The sequence below is a fragment of the Scyliorhinus torazame genome, chromosome 11 (genome assembly GCF_047496885.1).
Source record: "Scyliorhinus torazame isolate Kashiwa2021f chromosome 11, sScyTor2.1, whole genome shotgun sequence".
NCBI lineage: Eukaryota > Metazoa > Chordata > Chondrichthyes > Carcharhiniformes > Scyliorhinidae > Scyliorhinus > Scyliorhinus torazame.
In genome coordinates, this window is record NC_092717.1 from 36,973,497 (window position 1) to 36,995,881 (window position 22,385).

The following is a 22,385-nucleotide window of genomic DNA, read 5'->3' on the forward strand; positions in this document are numbered from 1 at the left end:
TCGACGGATTGGCCATGTAGAGTTACTGAGTTACTGAGGACCCCTTAGTAGAGTTACTGAGCTATGGAGATAGAGTAGAAGTGTGGGCTTAAGCAGGGTGCTCTTTCCAAGGGCCGGTGCAGACTTGATGGGCCAAATAGCCTCCTTCTGCACTCTATGATTCCATGTGCATGTAAGGTGGATTGGCCATGCTAAATTGCCCCTTAATTGGAAAAAATAATTTGATACTTTAGATTTTAAGTTAAAAAAAGTGCCAGACTTGTGAGATTTTAGAGGCCTTGAAGACCCACTTTGAACGCTTTCCCAATGCCATTTCTGAACTCCAGGGGCAGGATTCTCTAAAAATGGGGCTATGTCCCCACGTCAGCGAGCAAGCTGACGCCAACGACGCCGGCGACAACGACCCCCGAAAGTGAGGAATTCTCACCTTTCGAAGGGGCTAGGTTGCCTCTGGAGTCCTCCCCGCTGCTCCAGCCGGCGCCGAAGGGCCGGCGCGAGTTCGCGCATGCGCAGAACGAATGGCATGATCTCGCGCATGCGCGGACCGGCCGGCATATTTCCGTGCATGCGCGGGGGTTCCCATCTCCGGGCCAGCTCCCGGACAATATGGCGGAGCCCTACAGGGGCTCGGCGTGGAGGAAAGAAGGCCCCCCACGGAACCAGCCTGCCCGCAGATCGGTAGGGCCTGATTGCGGGCCAGGCCACTTTAGGGTCAGATCCCCCCACCACCCCCTCAGGACCGCCCCCGCATACTTACCTGCTAGGTCCTGCCATGTGTGAGGTGAGTAATTCACGCCGGCGGGACTGGGCAAAACTTTAGGGCCACTAGGCCCATTGGGGCCCGGAGAATCGCCTGGACGGCTTCTGTCAACGGCCTCCGACCGGCGTGTCGGCCCCCGAGAAATGCGCTGGAGAATAGGGCGTCGGGGTGGCGGGGCGGGATTCACGCCTCCCCCCTGGGGATTCTCCGTCCCGGTGCATTGGCCAGGTCGGAGAATCCTGGCCAATGTATTTAACACGAGAGCTCAGGAAGCGAGAGAGCATATTGATCAGTATTTGTCTTTTCTGAGACATCTAGCTGAATCTTGTGAATTTGGGGAATGAAGGGTGGTCTTATAAGAGATGAAAATAAGAGATCCTGCAATGAGAGTTTGCCTGCTGAGAGAAGTGAAGCTGACTCACATAAAAGAAATTGACATGTGGCAAAGATCAAAGATGGCTAATCAACAGTTGCCGAATATTGATGAAGAACCAACGAGGTTATGCACAATGCTGAGCGGCATCTCGAGTATTTCAAGCACCAGTCAATGATGAAGAGGAAAGACAACTTTCAGAAGGGCAAGCAGAAAAATTAAGACCAGAGTACTTGACGTCGACACTGTGGAAGACAACACAATAAGGAAAAGGAACATATGGGAAAAACAGTGCTCCAATTGCAAGAAGCTGAACCACTTTGCATGCAAGTGACCTGCTAGGAATAAGAAAAGCAAGCCAAAAAGATGGTTGCTGGAAAGATGTTGGACAATTGTTCTGGTGATCCTGCAGCTGATAGCTGGCTGGCACCGTCACGTCTTTTGGTAGAAAGTGGTTTGTAACTTTTGGAGTGCTTCAGAAGGAGAGCATCAAGTTACCTGATGTATTCAGGTAGGCATTGGCCCTGTGTGCAGAGTCATGAGCTTCATAGACATGTGTGAAGTTGCTCAGGGTGTCAAATCCCCTCATTTCAGGGAAAACAAGTCAAAGGTTGGACTAGTAACCCTTCAAGTGCCAGAAGAGGTTTGTAGTGATGCCATGCTGCCACGCCATTGATTGCCGGTCAGATTCTGACAGACAAGTGTCTTTTTCAGAGCAAGCAAACTACACAACAAGATGCAGCTCTTAAACTCCTACATGATTTGGTGATGAAAGGATGGCGGGGAATCATCAAAGACACACCAGTCGCGGTACAATAGTACTGGGACTACAGAGATGAAGTGATTGCCAAGGTGGCACCTTGTACAATGGGACTAAGATTATTATACCTAAAGAGATGCAAAAAGAGATGCTGAAGCACATCCATGCAAACCATCAAGAGGTTGCGTCTAGCCTGAGGAAAGCAAGAGATGTGTCTAATGGCCAAAGAGAAGCAATGGGACTAAGGACCACATCGGCCACTGCAGTGCTTGTAATAAACAACAAACTACGCAAGCTAAGGAACTGCTTATAACTCATGATGCCCAGACAGTCCTTAAATGTAGCCTGGAGTAGAGTTCTTCACTCTCACAGGAATGGGTTATCTTATCACACTCAATTACTATTCAGACTTCATGTCATTAGGCTACCTGATATGAATGACTCTACCAATGAGATGTAGAATGCCTGAACGCACACTTCAGTCATTGTGGCATTTCTGACATTGTGATGAGCAACTTAACTCATGAGTGAAGGACTCAGATACTTCATGAACGATTGAGAAATTCAGATCTATGCATTATCTCCACGGTCAAAGGGAAAGGCTGAGGCAGCAATGGAAATTGCCAAAATTTTCTTCAAAAAAACTCAACCAGATCCAGCACAGATATGGAGAAACACACCGACTGAAGGCCATGGAAAGTAGTCAGTCCACCTACTAATGTCACACCACACTCGGACTACTCTTCCAATGATCAAAAAGCTACTGACGTCAGGAGTATTAACAGGACTGAATTAGGAATATCAGAATTACAGAACCTTTCTGGTGCAGGAGAAGACCATTTGGCCCACTTTGTCTGCCCGGCTCTCTGAATGAGCAATATGACTTTGTAACATTCCCCTGTCTCTTTCCCGCACTCTGCACCTTGTTTCTATTCAGGTGATCAAAAAGAAATTGTTCAAAGCAAAATTTCACTTTGAAAAAGCTGCCAAATCATTTCCAGAGTTGAGGGTTGGAGAGCCGGTCAGAATGCAAATGTCTAATGCATTCAACAAATGCAGGGATGCATAAGGCTCTGGTCAGACCCCATTTGGAGTCTTGTGAGCAGTTTTGGGCCCGATATATAAAGAAGGATGTGCTGGCCTTGGAAAGGGTCCCGAGGAGGTTCACAAGAGTGATCGCTGGAATGAAGATCTTGTCATATGAGGAGTCTGGGCCTGTACTCTTTGGAGTTTAGAAGGATGAGGGGGGATCTTTTTGAAACTTACAGAATACGGACAGGCCTAGACAGAGTGGGCGTGGAGAGGATGTTTCCACTGGTATGAAAAACTAGAACCCAGGAGCACAGACTCAGACTGAAGGGACGATCCTTTAGAACAGAGATGAGGAGGGATTTCTTCAGCCAGTGGGTGGTGAATCTGTGGAACGCTTTGCCGCAGAAGGCTGTGGAGGCCAAATCACTGAGTGTCTTAAGACATAGATAGATAGGCTCTTGTTCTATCTGGATATTGGGGGTTACGGGGATAAAACAGGAGAAAAGGGATGAGAAACATATCAGCCATGATTGAATGGCAGAGCAGACTCAATAGGCCAAATGGTCTAATTCTGCTCCTATGTCTTATGGTCTTATAGCAACTTGGGATCTGTATCAAGAAGATGTCACTTCAATCAGCATGGTGAAACTGAACAACTTGTTTGATCATTATACCTTTTCGAAATAAGCGCTCATTGAAAAGAACAGTTCAAAGAAAGATTAACTTATTATAACCCCATAAAGTTATCATTCAATCAGTAATGGTGCTCAACCAAGCACTCATAATAAGGCCACCCAGAGAAACAGATGTCTCACCATCTGTTTTTGTTGATGCAGTTTGTGGATAATATCATCATGAGTGTTTCAAAGTTTAGCTTCAATGCCTCTGGACCATCTTCCGACTGGGTGTGACTGCTGCCACATGGTTCTATTCTTACCTACGCAGTTGTAGCCTGGGAATCACTCACAACATTTTATCTTCCTATTCCTACTCTGTTACCTCTGGTGTCCCTTCAGAATCTAACCTTGACACCTTTGGTTTCGCACTTACATGCTGCTCCTCAGCAAAGCATCCGAAAATACAGAGTGAGTGTTGAGTTGTGTTATAACCTGCCTATTTACCATTGACTGGGGACTAATGACTATCCCACAATCCTGTGGGAGTATGAGCTTCCCCAATGAGGGGGGGTGGAGAAACCATTAGTAAACTCCTAGTATAAATAAAGCTGGCCAGTTCAGGAACCAGCAGGAAGGAGTATGTAGCAAGGGAAGTTACTGCTACTGTTATGTATATATGTTATTGTAAATAAATGTTATTACTTTGTATCCTTAAAACTCGTGCTGGATTCTTTGTGGCCCTCACAAAACTGGCGACGAAGGTTAAAGTGAATAGCTGTCTACACTGCTGAAGCCACCTCCCTGGATTTTTGTTGGATACAGGTTGGAAGTTGTTTTCTATTATACCATGCCTCTGTACGGACGTTTGGATGGTTTTGATGCTGCGCTGGAAAGCTGGAACCAGTACACACAACGGATGCGTTACGATTTCCGGGCAAACGATATCACCGAAAACGAGCGCCAGGTGGTCATATTGCTCATCGCCTGCGGCCCGCATACGTTTGGGGTGATTAGGAGCCTTACGTACCCAGCTGCGCCGGACACCAAAACGTTTGATGAACTTGTGAATATAGTGGGGCAACATTTTAACCCAACCTCGTCCACGATAGTCCAGCGTTACCGGTTTAATACCGCTGAGAGGACCCCTGGAGAATCCATTGCCGATTTTCTATCCAGGCTACGCAGGATTGCGGAGTACTGTGACTATGGTGAGACCTTGTCAGAAATGTTACGCGACCGTTTGGTTTGCGGTATTAACAATGCGGCCACCCAGAGAAAGTTGTTAGCGGAGCCAACATTGACTTTTCAACAGGCCATTCAAATAGTATTGTCCCGAGAGAGCGCAGAACGAGGAGTACAGGAGCTACAGGGAAGGGAAGTGCATGCCTTGGGGTGCAACCCCTTCCATCCGAAAACGTCCCCCGCACTCCTGCGGTACCTTGGGCGAGGCAACGTCCGGACCGACGCCAGTGGCCGTCGGACATTCCTCCCCGAAGGGAGCCTTCTCCAGAGCCAATGGATGAGGAGCCATGTCCGTGTCAGACTTGTAGGCGCCGACCCCGTCGTGGATGGCGGTCCTGGGGGCGCCAGAGGCGCCGTCGTTCCGACCGAAACTGGGACCAGCCCAGGGGCCGGAACTGGGACCAGCCCAGGGGCCGTACCTTCCATGTGGATGAACCTGCGGCGACTACTCCTGAGGACGTGGAGGCGGAGGACGACTGCCTGCAGCTGCATTGTATGGCAGCTCCCCGTGTGGCCCCCATTAAGGTGACAGTACGGGTCAATGGCCACCCGCTTGAGATGGAGTTGGATACTGGCGCAGCGGTCTCCCTGATCACCCAGAGGACATTCGACCGCACCAAGCAGGGTATACAGACCCTTACATTAACCGACTCACAGGCCAGGTTGGCCACCTACACGGGGGAACCACTGGACATTGCAGGAACTACAATGACCCCTGTTGTTTATAGACGCCAGGAGGGGCGTCTCCCACTTATCGTGGTGCGCTGCCATGGGCCCAGCCTGTTGGGTCGGGACTGGTTGCACCATTTGCGGTTGCAATGGCAGCATATCCTCCAAACAGTTTCTGAAGGGTTGACTGAGGTGCTAGGACGATACCCAGATGTATTCCAGCCTGGTTTGGGGAAAATAAAAGGGGCCGTAGCCCGGATCCAAGTCGAACCAGGAGCCACGCCGCGCTATTTCCGGGCACGCCCAGTGCCTTACGCCTTGCTAGAGAAGGTAGAAGGGGCGCTCACTTGTTGGGAGAGTTTGGGTATTATCAGGCCCGTCCGTCTTGCTGACTGGGCAGCACCAATTGTACCTGTAATGAAGCCAGATGCCACAGTTCGCTTGTGTGGCGACTATAAACTTACAGTAAATACGGTTTCCCGACTCGACCAATATCCAATGCCTCGCATAGAGGATCTCAACGCGAAACTTGCAGGTGGACTCTCGTTCACAAAATTAGATATGAGTCATGCCTACCTGCAGTTGGAGCTGGACCCTGCCTCCCGACCATATGTAACGATTAATACACACCGGGGCCTGTATGAATATACACGGTTGCCCTTTGGAGCACCTCTGCCTGCGCAATTTTTCAACGTGTTATGGAGGGCATTTTGAGAGGTTTACCACGTGTGGCTGTCTACCTAGATGACGTTTTGATTACAGGGACGTCGAAGCAGGAACATTTGGAAAATCTGGAGGCTGTCCTGAGACGCCTTTCGGAGGCTGGAGTCCGTTTACGTCGCACAAAGTGCGTATTTCAGGCAAAGGAAGTAGTCTACTTAGGTTATCGGGTGGACCACGAAGGTCTGCACCCCGTCGCAGAGAAGGTGCGTGCAATTCAACATGCCCCTGCCCCGACTGACACTTCGCATCTTCGTTCTTTTCTCGGTCTCGTAAACTATTACGGGAAGTTCCTCCCCAATCTGGCAACTACGCTGGCCCCCTTGCACCTTCTGCTAAAGAAAAATCACACCTGGGTTTGGGGTCAGCCGCAAGAAACCGCTTTCCGGCGGGTAAAGCAACAATTGTCGTCGTCTGGGTTACTAACCCACTATGATCCTGGAAAGCCTTTGCTCATCACATGTGATGCATCCCCGTATGGTATTGGGGCCGTCCTGTCCCACAAGATGGAGAACGGGGCCGAGCGACCGGTAGCTTTGCCTCCCGCACATTGACTGCAGCGGAGAAAAAGTACGCGCAGATCGAGAAGGAGGGCCTGGCAGTGGTTTTTGCGGTGAAACGCTTCCACCAGTACGTGTATGGCTGCCATTTCACTATCGTGACTGATCATAAGCCTCTGCTGGGACTTTTCAGAGAGGATAAGCCAATACCGCCCATTGCTTCCGCACGGATCCAGCGCTGGGCTTTGTTGCTTGCTGCATACGAGTATTCTCTGGAGCACAAACCAGGTACGCAGATAGCAAATGCCGACGCACTGAGCCGATTGCCTTTATCGACCGGCCCCATGTCGACCCCCACGACCGGTGAGGTGGTTGCAACCCTAAATTTTATGGACACCTCGCCTGTCACGGCATCACAGATCCGTGAGTGGACCCAGACGGAGCCAGTCCTGTCAAAGGTTCGGCACATAGTCCTGTATGGTGGGCAGCATAGACAGCTCCCAGGCGAGTTGCGGGCATTTTCCTCCAAGCTGTCAGAATTCAGCGTGGAAGACGGCATCCTCTTGTGGGGACGCGTGGGATTGTCCCGGAAAAAGGCCAGGAGCTGATACTAACAGACTTGCACAATGGGCATCCAGGCATGACTAAAATGAAAATGTTGGCCCGGAGTTATGTCTGGTGGCCAGGCCTCGACACTGACATTGGGAAGGTGGCCCAAAACTGCTCCATTTGCCAGAAGCATCAGAAGCTTCCGCCGGCCGCGCCCCTACATCCCTGGGAATGGCCAGGGCGGCCTTGGGCACGCTTGCATGCAGATTTCGCAGGCCCTTTTCAAGGATTCATGTTCCTTCTACTAATTCTACATCTTACCAGGTGCAAGCCCAGGGTCGTCTCCAGCGAAAACATGTAGACCACGTTCGGTCCAGAAGACTATCCCCTCAAAAGATTCCCCGCCCCCGGAGCTCATTTCTACAGCCACAGAGACCAGAGACAAGGGAAGGTAGTCCTCACAATCTTCCACTGGTGCCTCACTCGAAGCCTGCGCAGGTCGTTACGGAACCGAATGGAGATAGAGACGCTGACATGACGGAGGCAGCAGACTCTGACTCCGAGATGGAGACACAGGATGCATCAGATGGGGAATCCTCGGGTCCACGGGCCGTGGATGTACAACCGTTGCGCCGTTCATCACGGCAGCGCCGGTCTCCGTCTCGTTACACGCCGCCTGATCCAGCGCCGCATGCAAATGGTGTCCAGCCTGCGGCCAAACGAGTCCGACGCCCTCCTTCGCCAGGGTCTTCGATGGATTCCTTGGACTTTGGGGGGGAGGGATGTTATAACCTGCCTACTTACCATTGGCTGGGGGCTAATGACTATCCATCCCACAATCCTATGGGAATATGAGCTTCCCCAATGAGGGGGGGGGGGGCGGAGAAACCATTAGTAAACTACTAGTATAAATAAAGCTGGCCAGTTCAGGAACTAGCAGGAAGGAGTACGTAACAAGGGAAGTTACTGCTACTGTTATGTATATATGTTATTGTAAATAAATGTTATTACTTTGTATCCTTAAAACTTGTGCTGGATTCTTCGTGGCCCTCACAAAAATTTGTATGCTGTCGACACCCAGTTCGATCTTACCACCACCTCTCTGAGCAATATCAACTTGTATTTAATGTGATTAACTGTTCTAAAGTCCTTTACACTAGCCTTAAAAAGCAAAATTTGATACCAAGTCACATCAGGCAATATTAAGAACATGCGAACAGGGATCAGGAGTCGACCATTCGACTCCTCATGCCTGCTCCACCATTTAATAAGCTCATGGCTGATAATGGAGGATAGTGTCCCTGCCCCTGAGCCAGAGCTCCTGGTTTGAGTCCCACCACGAGACCTGATGGCCAAGGAAGGTGAGATCATAATGTGGTCAAACTGCAAATCCTCCAACATATCAATGGCTGGTGGTAAGAGGGGGAGGGATTTCTGGTCATCTATGCTTGATGGAGTATGGTCCCCCTCAGGTTAAAAGCCTCTGGTGACAGACTTAGCAGTTTGTTCCAGGAATAACTAGCTATGGAAGTAGACAAATGGCTGCCTTCGTGCACTGAAAGGTATGGAAAGAGAATTGGAATCTGATAGTAGCCTCAAATCTGCATCCTGCCTAACCCCGATAATCTATCGCCCCATTATTAATCAAGAATCTATCGAGATCAGCTTTAAAAATATCCAAAGACTCTGCTTCCACCACATTTTCAGGAAGAGAATTCCAAACTTTCACGACTGTCTAAGAAACAAAAATCACCATCCCTCCATTTTAAATTCTCTCCTATTTTTATACAATGACCCCTATTTCTAGATTCTCCCACAAGAGTAAAACCCCCATCCACGTCAACCCTGTCAAGACCCCTCAGGATCTTATATGTTTCAATGAAGTCGCCTCTGACTTTTCTAAACTCCAGTTGATACAAGCCTAACCTGTCCAATCATTCCTCGCAAGGCAACCTGTCCATTCCAGGTGTAAGTCTGGTAAACCTTCTCTGAACAGCTTCCAATGCATTTACATCCTTCATTAAGTAAGGTGACCAATATTGTACACAATACTCCAGATGTGGTCTCACTAGTGCTCTGTATAACTGAAGCATAACCTTCCTACTTTTGCGTTCAATTCCTCTCGCAATAAATGTTTGTGGGGCAGTGGCGTAATGGATTAATAATCCAGCGACCCAGGGTAATGTTCCAGGGACCTGGGTTCAAATCCCACCATTGCAGATGGTGGAATGTGAAATCAATGAAAACAAGCCTGGAATTAAAAGTCTAATGATGACCATGAAACCATTGTCGTTGCCGTAAAAAACAATCTGGTTCACTAACATCCTTTAGGGAAGGAAATCTGCCATCCTTACCTTGTCTGGCCTACATGTGATTCCAGGTCCACAGCAATGTGGTTGACTCTTAAATTCCCTCACGGATGGGCAATAAATGCTGCCCCAGCCAGTGACGCCCACATCCATGAACAAATTTTTAAAAAATATAACAGTCTATTAACTTTCCTAAACACTAGCCTTTTGCGCTTCATACACTAGGACACCCAGATCCCTCTGCATCTTAGAGGTTTGCAATCTCTCACCAGTCAGATAAATATTCTTTCTGTCAAAATAGAGAATTTCGCATTTGCCCATATTATACTCGATGGGCATATTTGAACCAAATGGGAACTATGTCCCATAGCGAGCACATTTAGCTGCATGTTTCCCGGTGCTCACAGCACTGAGAAACACAACTCTATCTAACACCACTCTGGTTAGATATGGGGCTTCAAAGGGGACCGAACAGCCGATGTCACACTTAGTCCCATTTGCTGCACTGAGGAGCCCTGCTCGCCGAAAGTCCCCAATGCAGGGAGAGAACGGGACCCCCGAACCCCCCCCAAAGAACCAACTCACCCATATGGCGGGTCCTCACATTCCCCCCCCTCACCCCACCTCAGGTGCACAGGATACCCCAGGCGTGATCACCATTGTGCCATTGTAAAAAATGCCACCTTGGCACCCCCAACGTTGTGCCCTCCCAACTGGCAGTGCCACCTGGGCACCTTGACAGTGCCAGGCTGGTGCCCCAGAGACACTGCCAGGGTGCCAGGGTGGTAGTGCAGGTACCAGGCTGGCACAAGCAGTACCACAGTTCCCACCCTGCCCAGAGGACAAGCACCTGGGGGCCTCCAATCCTCTGGGGGTCCCCCACGAGTGCCATCCCGCCTGGGCCCTATTCGTTCACCTCCCACACCAAAGCCACTAATTCTGCAGCAACCAACCCTTCGAACATGCTCTCTGCTCAATTACACAGTTAGTCATTCTTCTTATCAGTCAGAATCTCTCCTCCAGCTACGTCAAGAATCTGCCCTGCCAAAATAGACCTCTCCTTTAAAGATGTGCAGGCCAGCTTAAGTGGTGCTAGCTCTGCACAAGCATTGACCCCACTGCAGCTGCTTTCAGCCAGTGGGCAGCATTTAGCACTGGGCGACATCCTGGTAACATCTAAATTAGCCGGCAGCACAACATTTTGTATGCTGCCTGCTTCGGATGGGCTGACCGTGCATCACAATCTATGTGCCCCTTTTTAGAGATATTGCATGTGGGTTACTGACACTTCCGTGGAATACTGATGACATCTTTCCGGTGAAAGAGAAACCCTGCCAACCTCTTGGATAGACATAAAAGATCCCCTAGCAATGTTGTTCTGTGCAATGTTCTGCCAATGTCTTTCTTGTGACAATAAAGATTATTATATATATTATATAATGTCAAAAAACGTTGAATCTGGACATTATCATATTTCTGCTTGAGGTGTTCTGCTGTGTGCAAATTGGCAGCTGAATTTTTCACTGACTACACTTGAAAAATAATTATTTGCCTCTGGATCGCTTCCTTTCTTTTTACCTTTTTTCATTCCTTCAGAATGAGCCTCTTCTACATATTTCATGACCATATTGGCCCATCATTAATTTCCTTGTGGTAGCTATTAACAGGGCCCCAGAGAATTGCAATATGAGATTGTTAAATTCTCGAATACTCTGTGGACATTTTCTAATATAATTGTGCAATCCACAATTAAACTGATCAACGTGTGTACGAGTTAAGTGGTTCATTAGTTGCTTGAGAAATGTACAAGTATTATGTTTGCAAATTGCTATTTTCTATTGCCGAATCAGATTCTTAGGAATTACATATTTCAGTAACTCAGTTCTCCTAATATTTCTTCACTGCTTTGTTAATCGTGGCAACAATTTTCATTTTTTTGTTTTTTTTAAGGTGTTTCTAAGCATCAAATTGTCTATCCTGAAACCTTGAAGCTCTATTGGTCATCATAAAGCATAGAACTGCGAAGTGCACATATTATTTTCAAACAGATTAGAAGCATCTATTGATGGGAGTTTATGGTGTTAGAGAAGCCTGGAGTTAGTTCATATTAAATGCCTTCATTAACTGAAGATCTTCATTTCTCCCAAAAGCTTGGCCTTGGAAATGAGATTTTTGTCTGGAGCTGTGACCCCCTGAGCTGTATTTCAGAACAAAGATGCGGGAGTTGGAAAATGAGTAAGGGATAGAGAAGTGAAGGAGTGGACGAGAGAGAGGCACTGAGGTAAGTGAGAAAGAAAGAGAGTTTGTGCTTTCTTCATTTACTATTACTTAAATCTTCAAAACAAAATTGGGGATTGCGGGGGGTTATATTGCTAATGATTTGGTGACCGGTTATACATCTTTGTTGACTTTTTTACCATGGAAGTCAACCAGAAGGATGTAACATGGGCTGCCAATTCGATATCACCCATTTGACACGAGTGCACAAAGTCTAAGTTATCCCCAATTAATTCTGAAGCAAACTATTGATCTTCATTAGAGATTTGTTGATGTTTACAAATGGATCAACTCAAATAACTTCCGCACATGAGACAAACCCTAAATTTCAAAAACTTGTGAGACTGAGAGAGACGGAGAAAGGGGTCAGAATTCTACCATCCGGGACTATGTTCCATGGCAGGGGCAGGACAGGGAGGGTTTCCCGCTGTGGAAGCTGATGGGAAGCCACACCATGGTCGCGATTCTCCCGATCCATGACTAAGTTCTCCCGCCAGTGGGAAAAACCAGAGTGATTCCTGCTGGCACTGGGATCAACCTTGACGTGCCATGCAGATGCACTTTGAATTTGTTTTTGCTTCAAACAGGTTTTCAGTGCCATTCCATGGCACACCGGAATTCCGTGCTGGAACAGAGAGAGACAGACCTAATCTCTCTGACAGGTCCCGCACCTCCGAGGCTGGGGCACCATGGTTAAAGGGTGCCCCGATCTCAAAATGGTGTTGCAGCACCCCTCCTCCCACCCAGATGGCTGGCAGGATACCCCTCCACCTACCATAATTATTACTGTTTAAACATAAGGGGTCACGCATTTAAGCAGAGGTGAGGAGAATTATTTTATCTCTGAGTCCCGGGAACACTCTTCCTCGAAAGGCAGTGGAAGCAGAGGTCTTTGAATATTTTTAAGGCAGAGTTAGATAGATTAGGCAGATGAAAGGTTATCAGGGATAGGCAGGAATGTGGGGTTGAGGTTACAATCAGATCAGCCATAATCTTATTGAATGGCAGAGCAGATGTGAGGGGCCGAGTGGCCTACTCATGTTAATTCATATATTCATAGGGGTAGAGAGAAGGGGCTCCCAGTTAAAGATATAGCTGCAAGTTGCATATCCCTGAGGCCGGCTAGCGAAAAGCTAGACATCTGAAGTAACCCTGAGGTTAGTAATGCCTTAATACAGCCTGTGAACCAGTGATGTTCCATTTGCGTGGTTGGATATCTGTTAGATTGTATGAAAGCTTGAATGCATGTGGCAATCCAGGGCAGAGGAATACTGAAAGGAGAATTTGAAATCCTGGATGTGGATCCTTGGTGAAGGCACCTGAGAGAAAACCTTGTGTGTGCGCAAACACTTCTTTTTTGCATTTAGACTATCACTTCTTTGTCACACTAAATTATTTCCTGTGCTTCTACACTCTAGGCATTAGGTGGTTCTCTAGCAATTCTACCCTTTCAAAGTTCTCTGTGGCCTGCCTTTGGATGAAGGTCGGATCTTCTGGTCCCGCTTCTGCCAATGGGATTTCCCGTTGAATCCACCATTGTCGCCAGGAAACACTGGGGCTGTGCTGTCGGCAGGACAGAAAGATCCGGCCGGTGTGAACAGCCAACAGATCTCCCCACAGATACCCCCAGGGCAGCATGGAAGCACAAGTGATTAGCACTGTGGCTTCCCAGCGCCCGGGTCCCAGGTTCGATTCCCTGCTGGGTCACTGTCTGTGCAGAGTTTGCACGTTCTCCCCGTGTCTGCGTGGGTTTCCTCCGGGTGCTCCTGTTTCCTCCCACAGTCCAAAGACGTGCAGGTTAGGTGGATTGGCCATGATAAATTGCCCTTTGTGACCATAAAAGGTTAGGCGGGGTTATTGGGTTACGGGGATAGGGTGGAAGTGAGGGCTTAACTGATTCGGGGCAGACTCGATGGGCCGAATGGCCTCCTTCTGCACTGTATGTTCTATGTTCTATTCGTTAAAACCAGAACGATTGAGTTTTGAGTCTTTTTTATTTCTTATTTATACTGGAAAATGCAAATTTAGAATTTTGTTTCGAATTTTAACACAGTATTCCCCAGTAGGTGATTCCCAAACTTTCCATGCTTCTTGCAAAGCAATGCTCTCCTGCTTCTTTCCTCCTGCTCGCCGGACTCCCAGTTTCCCTGAGTCGGCAACTCACTGTGTCAGTATCTAACTCGACAATCAACTCCATGAGCTCCCACTGAGTGTAGAATTGTCTCCAGAAAATAGAGCCCATTGCTCCAACCAATTATAATTCATGGCCATTGGTGACTTCATTCCCTGGTTCAATGTGTTGCTCTCTTTGGTTGGCTCTGAATATGGCGGTCAATGTAGTCACCTTCCTTAATCCTAATTATGTTTGCTCTAGAGTCGCCAGATATCTTTGGATACCGCTACAAGGTTCAAACCCGAATACTGGTCAAAAGAGCCAATACACCAGTTAGTTAGTTCAAGGTCAATACTATTTATTTACACACACAGTAATATCTACTCATGCACAAAATACTACAGACTAAACTATCACTACTGCTAAAGTCTTCGGGTACCCACTCAGTCAGAGGAACAATGGCCGTTGTTCGGATCTGAGGTTGCTGGGGTCGAAGTGGTAGAGGGGAAACAGCTAAGGTCGTCTGTCTGGTAACGAGCACTGACCTTGGGCTTACTTGCTTTTCGCTCAGCCGGTGGACGGTTTCTCCGCTGTGAGAGCCAAGTCCAAGAGAGCGATTCTCTCTTGGGGCCTTCTTATACCTGAAGGGGCTTCGCGCGCTTTTGGGCGGGCCTTAACCTTGGCCCCAATCAATTGGGCCGTATCTTGATCACTCGCATTGATCTTGACCAATAAAGGGGGGGGTGCCCTGATGGTTGGGTGTGTCCTAGGTGGCCATTGGCCTGCTTTGTTTTCTGCTTTCGGTTTGGGGAACTGGCGCCTCGAGGTCTGGAGTCAGATCGGTTACATAAGTATCTCCCTTTGTTCCCAGAGATGAGCTATCCTTATGCTAATAGGCCTACAGTTTCAGTCTTGTCTGGGAGCTACAGCTCCAATATGCAGACAGGTTCTGTGCCTGCTTGCTTTCTTAACATTGTCCATTTTTCCCTGCAATCTTTGCAAATGTCCATTTTGTATTCTGGAAGTGGCCATCCCAGATGGCTACACACCCTCCTTGTGATCCTCAACGCGAAGCGTGAAGGATCAAATAACCACGTCGTCTTCGTTCTCCTCCCAAGTTGGGCACCCGTAAGCACTTCATAGACTCTACACTGCTCTGTCCTATGAATTGCAACTCTTACCTAAATTATTTATGTACATACATCATTACAAAATTCTACAGGGCGCTATGACATTTAGGCATGCATTACAAAATAAAAAAAACTGGAACCTCTAACTATCCTTAACTAAACTATCCTTACTCAAACAATCAAAAAGAATTTACAACATTTTAAACTGCACAAATAGCAGCAACACAGGTCTCTCTGGCTTGGCAGTCAAGCACAGAGTTTTACATTTCTTTTTCTTGGAACGAACAAAACACACACAAAAAAACAGATGCACTTTAATTCACTTAAAGGGGTTGGGGGGTTTGTTGAAGTCCGAAAATAGGGGATCTGAGGGTGAATATCGGAGTGCGAGTGCGGGAGGCTTTCCTCCGCCATTTCCTCAGTCTTAGAGTCTGAACGACACTGCAGAGTATCGCAAGTACTAATAGTGATTCCACAACGTAGGATAGGGAACACCAGGTGATGAACCGGTCGCACCAGGTCGGTGTACTGGTAACTATCTCGGGGTTAACTGTATGGCAGGGGTGGGAAACATTCATGGTCTGTGTGGTAGGGGTCAGGGGGTAGCGTCCGCGCGCAACTGGAGGGATCCTGCTAAGATCCAACTGTAGAGCATGATGGTTGTCTTCATCTTTCCTTCTTTCTGTCTTGTTTTTTTTCTTCTTCTGAGGTTCCTGAGGTTCCAAAGTTCTATGGACACAAGCATAATATCTGTTATTATCTTGGTTAAGATCTCGTATGTCTGTCTGTCTGTCCTCTTATTGCCAATTATCCATTATAATTGGTCACCATCTGTGACTCCTACATTTTTTAAAAAAACCAAATATTTTGGTCAAGACATCCCAGGAAACACTGACACTGTGCGAGCCGTCTCGCAGCCTGTGCGACCTACCATCATGGAGCTCCTCACAGACCGCATGGTTCGGTTGGAGCAGCAATTGGATGCACTTAGGAGCATGCAGGTGGCGGAAAGCATCATAGATCGCAGTTATATAAATGTGGTCACACCCAAGGAGCAGGCAGAGAAATGGGTGACCACCAGAAAGGGCAGGCAGTCAGTGCAGGAATCCCCTGTGGTTGTCCCCCTCTCGAACAGGTATACCCTTTGGATACTGTCGGGGGGGATAGCTGATCAGGGGAAAACAGCAGCAGCCAGAGCAGTGGCACCACGGCTGGCTCTGATGTTCTGAAGGGAGAGTCAAAGTGCAGAAGAGCAATAGTAATAGGGGACTCTATAGTCAGGGGCACAGATAGGCGCTTCTGTGGACGTGAAAGAGACTCCAGGATGGTATGGTGCCTCCCTGGTGCCAGGGTCCAGGATGTCTCCGAACGGGTAGAGGGCATCCTGAAGGGGGAGGGCAAACAGGCAGAGGTCGGTGTACATATTGGTACTAACGACATAGGCAGGGAGGGGCATGAGGTCCTGCAGCAGGAGTTCAGGGAGCTAGGCAGAAAGTTAAAAGACAGGACCTCTAGGGTTGTAATCTCGGGATTACTCCCTGTGCCACGTGCCAGTGAGGCTAGAAATAGGAAGATAGAGCAGCTAAACACGTGGCTAAACAGCTGGTGTAGGAGGGAGGGTTTCCGTTATCTGGACCACTGGGAGCTCTTCCGGGGCAGGTGTGACCTATAAAAGAAGGACGGGTTGCATCTAAACCGGAGAGGCATAAATATCCTGGCCGCGAGGTTTGCTAGTGTCACAAGGGAGGGTTTAAACTAGTATGGCAGGGGGGTGGGCACTAGGTCAAAAGGTGAGAGCATTGAGGGAGAACTAGGGAATAGGGACAGTGGGGCTCTGAGACAGAGCAGACAGGGAGAAGTTGCTGAACACAGCGGGTCTGGTGGCCTGAAGTGCATATGTTTTAATGCAAGAAGTATTACGGGTAAGGCAGATAAACTTAGAGCTTGGATTAGTACTTGGAACTATGATGTTATTGCCATTACAGAGACCTGGTTGAGGGAAGGGCAGGATTGGCAGCTAAACGTTCCAGGATTTAGATGTTTCAGGCGGGATAGAGGGGGATGTAAAAGGGGAGGCGGAGTTGTGCTACTGGTTAGGGAGAATATCACAGCTGTACTGCGGGAGGACACCTCAGAGGGCAGTGAGGCTATATGGATAGAGATCAGGAATAAGAAGGGTGCAGTCACAATGTTGGGGGTTTACTATAGGCCTCCCAACAGCCAGCGGGAGATAGAGGAGCAGATAGGTAGACAGATTTTGGAAAAGAGTAAAAACAACAGGGTTGTGGTGATGGGAGACTTCAACTTCCCCAATATTGACTGGGACTCACTTAGTGCCAGGGGCTTAGACGGGGCGGAGTTTGTAAGGAGCATCTAGGAGGGCTTCTTAAAACAATATGTAGACAGTCCAACTAGGGAAGGGGCGGTACTGGACCTGGTATTGGGGAATGAGCCCGGCCAGGTGGTAGATGTTTCAGTAGGGGAGCATTTCGGGAACAGTGACCACAATTCAGTAAGTTTTAATTTACTGGTGGACAAGGATAAGAGTGGTCCAAGGATGAATGTGCTAAATTGGGGGAAGGCTAATTATAACAATATTAGGCGGGAACTGAAGAACATAGATTGGGGGCGGATGTTTGAGGGCTGTTCAACATCTGACATGTGGGAGGCTTTCAAGTGTCAGTTGAAAGGAATTCAGGACCGGCATGTTCCTGTGAGGAAGAAGGATAAATACGGCAATTTTCGGGAACCTTGGATAACAAGAGATATTGTAGGCCTCGTCAAAAAAAAAAAGGAGGCATTTGTCAGGGCTAAAAGGATGGGAACAGACGAAGCCTGCGTGGAATATAAGGAAAGTAGGAAGGAATTTAAGCAAGGAGTCAGGAGGGCTAGAAGGGGTCATGAAAAGTCATTGGCAAATAGGGTTAAGGAAAAACCCAAGGCTTTTTACACGTACATAAAAAGCAAGAGGGTAGCCAGGGAAAGGGTTGGCCCACTGAAGGATAGGCAAGGGAATCTATGTGTGGAGCCAGAGGAAATGGGTGAGGTACTAAATGAATACTTTGCACCAGTATTCACCAAAGAGAAGAAATTGGTAGATGTTGAGTCTGGAGAAGGGTGTATAGATAGCCTGGGTCACATTGAGATCTAAAAAGACAAGGTGTTGGGTGTCTTAAAAAATATTAAGGTAGATAAGTCCCCAGGGCCTGATGGGATCTACCCCAGAATACTGAAGGAGGCTGGAGAGGAAATTACTGAGGCCTTGACAGAAATCTTTGGATCCTCACTGTCTTCAGGGGATGTCCCGGAGGACTGGAGAATAGCCAATGTTGTTCCTCTGTTTAAGAAGGGTAGCAAGGATAATCCAGGGAACTACAGGGCGGTGAGCCTTACTTCAGTGGTAGGGAAATTACTGGAGAGAATTCTTCGAGACAGGATCTACTCCCATTTGGAAGCAAATGGACGTATTAGTGAGAGGCAGCATGGTTTTGTGAAGGGGAGGTCATGTCTCACTAACTTGATAGAGTTTTTCGAGGAGGTCACAAAGATGATTGATGCAGGTAGGGCAGTGGATGTTGTCTATATGGACTTCAGTAAGTCCTTTGACAAGGTCCCTCATGGTAGACTAGTACAAAAGGTGAAGTCACACGGGATCAGGGGTGAGCTGGCAAGGTGGATACAGAACTGGCTAGGTCATAGAAGGCAGAGAGTAGCAATGGAAGGATGCTTTTATAATTGGAGGGCTGTGACCAGTGGTGTTCCACAGGGATCAGTGCTGGGACCTTTGCTGTTGGTTGTGTATATAAATGATTTGGAGGAAAATGTAACTGGTCTGATTAGTAAGTTTGCAGACGACACAAAGGTTGGTGGAATTGCGGATAGCGATGAGGACTGTCAGAGGATACAGCAGGATTTAGATTGTTTGGAGACTTGGGCGGAGAGATGGCAGATGGAGTTTAATCCGGACAAATGTGAGGTAATGCATTTTGGAAGGTCTAATGCAGGTAGGGAATATACAGTGAATGGTAGAACCCTCAAGAGTATTGAAAGTCAAAGAGATCTAGGAGTACAGGTCCACAGGTCACTGAAAGGGGCAACACAGGTGGAGAAGGTAGTCAAGAAGGTATACGGTATGATTGCCTTCATTGTCCGGGACATTGAGTATAAGTATTGGCAAGTCATGTTGCAGCTGTATAGAACCTTAGTTAGGCCACACTTGGAGTATAGTGTTCAATTCTGGTCGCCACACTACCAAAAGGATGTGGAGGCTTTAGAGAGGGTGCAGAAGAGATTTACCAGAATGTTGCCTGGTATGGAAGGCATTAGCTATGAGGAGCGGTTGAATAAACTCGGTTTGTTCTCACTGGAACTAAGGAGGTTGAGGGGCGACCTGATAGAGGTCTACAAAATTATGAGGGGCATAGACAGAGTGGATAGTCAGAGCCTTTCCCCTGGGGTAGAGGGGTCAATTACTAGGGGGCATAGGTTTAAGGTGAGAGGGGCAAGGTTTAGAGTAGATGTACGAGGCAAGTTTTTAATGCAGAGGGTAGTGGGTGCCTGGAACTCGCTACCGGAGGAGGTGGTGGAAGCAGGGACGATAGTGACATTTAAGGGGCATCTTGACAAATACATGAATAGGATGGGAATAGAAGGATACGGACCCAGGAAGTGTAGAAGATTGTAGTTTAGTCGGGCCGCAAGGTCGGCACGGGCTTGGAGGGCCGAAGGGCCTGTTCCTGTGCTGTACATTTCTTTGTTCTTTGTTTGTTCTTTGTAGTGCTTGAGTATGTAAATATCATCTGGAAGCAACCTAAGGGTTGCCATAAAGAAACAAAAGAGTTTTGAACTTAAAGAGCCAAAATGGGGTGCGTATGGCCCGCGGCGGGCAAGAATGGGTGGAATCCCCGGGTAGGACGGTGACCAGTGCCGTATGTGCTCTACCCGAGCATAGCTGACCAGAGGGGGGTCCTCAGGCAGAGTGAGGACCAGTGCCATTTCACCAGTGCCATTTCTCCACTGCCTGAGCAATTGGCAAGAACGATAAGAATTTTTGGTCGTCATGGGGGCTGCCTCTTATGATTACCTTCCAATCAGAAGAGTAGCTATGATTGGTTGTCTGCCGACAAACCTGTTCCATTAACTGTCAGTGGGCGTTAAAAGAGTGGTGGCGTGGGGCCATGAAAAACTTGAAATGAACAAACAACATTTAATATTCACAATAACAAACAAACATTCATGACAAACAGGTTCCATCAGAAAGGACACCGTAACTCTCCATCGGTTCCTTTTTACCATCATCTGGACACCTCATTGCTCTAAAGCGAACAGAGTTGCAAAGGGATTTGTTTGGTGGGAGTCAGACTCTAAGTCATCATCTTCTACCGGCTGCCATACTCTTGACTGGAGTAGGTTTGCTAAAACTGCTTGGGGCGAATTGGGGTCCATCTCATCATTCCGGATGAGCCTGAACTAATTGTCTCAGTGCCAGAATCAAATGCTTCGGGCATTTTGCGTGATCTACTGAGCACTGACTTTGTTCCGTCGTGGAAGTATGGAGTGCTCGTAGGGCTGCTTTTAAGTCGTTGCACTGTTTCTGCAACTGCTCAACCTGTTGTTCGGTTTCCTGTCTTACCAAGACCGCACGTTGCGTGTCTTGGTAGGCCTTATCATATTGGGTCTGAAAACTACTCAAATGGGCGAGACAAGACTGGTGTGCCCGCTTGGCATCAGCCACCTTCTTGTCCCTCGCCGCTAACTGCTCTCTCAATTCCTTGTTCTCCTTCTCAAATTCGCTCACATCTCCTTCACTATTCCTGTCTCTCGCGTCAATCTCTCTACGGAGCGTCCAAACGACCTCCTCTGTGCCTCGGAATTGTGCCAAGCAGGACACGATTGCCATCGGCTTGCGAGCATTCCCTAAGCTCTTCTTATGGATCTCTGTCAGGTTCTCCCACCAAGTATGCCCTATACTTCCGGGACCTGTTTCATCATTGGCGCAGAATTCACTCCAAAGGTGCCATCCTTTCCCTTTGAGATATTTTCTGATATCTTCTTCCCATATGGGACACTGTCCTACTCTACTGGTCGCTGCGACCTCAAATTCCTGGGGGGTCCATTGCCTTCATTGCCATTTTCTCTATCTCTGGGTTCTCTACTGAATTTGGAAAAGGGGGTGATAAAGTGGTGATGTAAACACGGGTACGGCTTACGCTAATTTCAGGCCTACAACACTCCCGACAGTTTTCCGCAACAAAATCTCTCAGGTTTACCTTGTATCCCTGTTAGTACGCATGCATTAACACACTTCTGAATCTTGGATGTTTGATCAGTATCATTATTACACTTGTGGTTTTTCTGTCTCCAATTGGATTCCAATTCAAATTTGGGTTCTCTCGGAGTGACTAGGCCACTTCTAGGTCGAGTCCTGTCAGAGGTCGTCAGTAAATGTTGCTCTCTTTGGTTGGCTCTGAATATGGCAGTCAATATGGTCACCTTCCTTAATCCTAATTATGTTTGCTCTAGAGTCGCCAGGTATCTTTCGATACCGCCACAAGGTTCAAAACCGAATACTGATCAAAAGAGCCAATACACTAGTTAGTTAGTTCAAAGTCAATACTATTTATTTGCACACACAGTAATATCTACTCATGCACGAAATACTACAGACTAAACTATCACTACTGCTAAAGCCTATACTTAGCTTTGGGCGCCCACTCAGTCAGAGGAACAATGGCCGTTGTTCGGATCTGAGGCTGCTGGGGTCAAAGTGGTAGAGGGGAAACAGCTAAGGTCGTCTGTCTGGTAGCGAGCGTTGACCTTGGACTTACTTGCTTCTGGTGCAGCTGGTGGACGGGTCTCTCTGCTGTGAGAGCCAAGTCCAAGAGAACAATTCTCTCTTGGGGCCTCCTTCTTATACCTGAAGGGGCTTCGCGTGCTTTTGGGTGGGCCTTGACCTTCGCCCCAATCAATTGGGCCGTATCTTTATCACTTGTATTGATCTTGACCAATAAAGGGGTGGGTGCCCTGATGGCTGAGCATGTCCTAGGTGGCCGTTGGCCTGGTTTGTTTTCTGCTTTCGGTTTATGGAACTGGCGCCACCAGGTCTGGAGCAAGATCGGTTACTTAAATATCTCCCTTTGTTCCCGGAGATAGGCCATCCTAATGCTAATCAGCCTACAGTTTCAGTCTTGTCTGCGAGCTACGGCTCCAATATGCAGACAGGTTCTGTGCCTGCTTGCTTTCTTAACATTGTCCATTTTTCCCTGCAATCTTTGCAAATGTCCATTTTGTATTCTGGGATGGCCACAAATGCCTCCCCCTGCAACCAGGTTCCC